A 2,643-nucleotide genomic window follows, 5' to 3' on the forward strand; every position below is an offset into this window, starting at 1 on the left:
GAGAAAACACATACACAAGAGAAAAAACAAGCAAACAGCATCAAAAAAAGAAATCAGTACAAGATAAAAAAATTTTAAAGGAGCAACAGCTAAACAAAGAAAAAACTAACCGAAAAGAGAAAAGAGGTAGAGAAAATAAAAATCAAAACCACAGAAGAGAAAAGAAAGAGCACTGGACAAAATTAGGGAGAAGGATGAGTAAAAGAAAAAAGAAAGATGAGAGCGTAGTAAAGAAAAATCAAGAGCATAGAAAAAAGAAGAAAGAAGAAGTGGTGAGGGAGGGAAAGACAAACAGAAAAAAGGAAAGAATGAAAGCTGAGATAGAAAGGATAAAAAGCACAGGAAAGTAAAGAGAGGAAGAAGAGGAGAGAAATAATAAAGAAACAAAAACAAGGAAAGTAAAAAAACAAAGCAGATACAGACCGAGAAAGGCAAACACTCGGGGGCTCTGCCAGCCAGGTGCTTACATGGTGGGTGGGCAAGGGCTGAGACAGTGGTGCTCTACTCTAGATGGAGTGTCTATAGGCTTATGTGTTTTCTGTTTTGGACAGCCAATCATGAAGTAGTTCTTGCAATATTCTATCATGCAATATCTAGCAACATTTATAGAACCAAGACCAAACTTCCCAATCACTGATCCTTCCTTTTTGTTTCTAGCCTTCGCGTTCAATTACCAGTGTTTATCAATACATCTTGATTGTATATTTTATCAATTTCAGACTGAAGAAGTTGGTAGAATTCTTTAATTTCATCACCACTGACTTTTGTGTTTGGTGTGTATATTTGAATAACAGTGGTACTAACTGGTCTTCCTTGTGGTGGTCATAGTATGCCACCAAGTTGGTTCTGACTCATAGTGACCCTGTATAGGGTTTCCATGGTTGTAAATTTTACAGGAGCAGAAAGCCTCATCTTTCTACCATGGAGCAACTGATAGATTTGAACTACTGACCTTACGGTTAGCAGCCAAATTTGTAATCCACTACACTACCAGAGCACCTTGGTCTTCCTTGTTGTTGTTAAGTGCTGTCGAGTTGGTTCCAACTCTCAACGACCCTGTATTGAGTTTCTGTGGCAGTAAATTTCATGAGAGCAGAAAGTCTCATCTTTCTACCATGGAGCAACTGATAGATTTGAACTACTGACCTTTCAGTTAGCATCCAAACTTCTAATCTACACTACCAGGGCACCTTTGTCTTCCTTGTTGCTGTTGTTGTTAAATCCATCAAGTTGGTTCTAACTCATAGGGACTCTGTATAGGGTTTCTGAGGAGTGACTGATGGATTTGAACCACCAACCTTGTGGTTCAAACTGACCTTGCAGTCAAGCGCGCATCCTACAGTGCCACACACAAATATTATCTTCTTACTGACAGCATTATACTTCAAGATAGATCTTGAAATGTTCTTTTTGATAATGAATGTGATACCATTCCTCTTCAACATGTCATTCCCAGTAAACTAAATTCTATGATCAGCTAATTCAAATGGCCAACACCAGTCTATTTCAGCTCACTGATACCAAGGATATCAATCTTGATGTATTCCAATTCATATCTGACAATTTACAATTTTACTAGATTCATATTTCATCCATTCCATGTTCTAATTGTTAATGGATGTTTGTAACTGTTTCTCCTCATTTTGAGGAGAAATCAGCAAATGGAGGCCCTGAAAGCTTTATTCCAGTGACATCATCATGATCAACTCTACTTTGAGGAGGCAGCTTTTCCCCAGTCATGTTTTGATCACCTTCCAACCTGAGAGGCTCATGTTATGACACTGTATCTGACAATGTTCTGCTGCCATTCATAATGTTTTCATCTTCTGGTATGAATTCTAACAATGTCCTGCTGCTATCCATAAGGTTTTCAGTAGCTAAACATTCAGAAGTAATCTACCTTTTCTTTTTCTTAGTTTGTCTTAGTCTGGAAGAGCCACTGAAACCTGCCCACCTTGGGTGATGCTACTGGTATTTAAAATATTGGTGGCATAGCTTCTAGCATCCCAGTAACACACAAGCCACCGCAGTACAACACACTGACAGACTAATGGTAGGGAAAACAAAAGTTGTCAAAAATGAAATGGAACACATAAAGATTGATATCTTAGGGATCAACAATCTGAAATGGACTGGTATTGGCAATTTTGAATGAGAAAATCATGGAATTTATGATGGCAGGGATGGCATACCAAAGAGGAACAGCATTTGCATTCATCATCAAAAATAGCATTTCAAGATCTATTTTGAAGTACAAAGCTGCCCCTGAAAGTATAATATGCTTACAAGAAAAAAACAGTTAACACCACTATTATTCAAATATACATTACCAACCACTAAAGCCAATGATTATGAAACTGAAGAATTCTACCAATTTCTTTAGTCTGAAAGTTATCAAACATGCAATCAATATGTATTAATAATTACTGGTGATGGGAATGCAAAAGTTGGAAACAGAGGAAGGATTGGTAATTGGAAAATAAGATCTTAGTGATAGAAATGATGCTGGATATCACATGATAGAAGTTTGGAAGACCAAAGACTTATTCACTTAAAATACTTTTTTTTTTTTTAAACATAAATGGCAGTTATACTCTTGAATCTCACCAAATGAAACACACAGGAATCATATAGACTGCATAT

Source organism: Chrysochloris asiatica, unplaced genomic scaffold, assembly GCF_000296735.1.
Source record: "Chrysochloris asiatica unplaced genomic scaffold, ChrAsi1.0 scaffold00003, whole genome shotgun sequence".
Classification (NCBI taxonomy): domain Eukaryota; kingdom Metazoa; phylum Chordata; class Mammalia; order Afrosoricida; family Chrysochloridae; genus Chrysochloris; species Chrysochloris asiatica.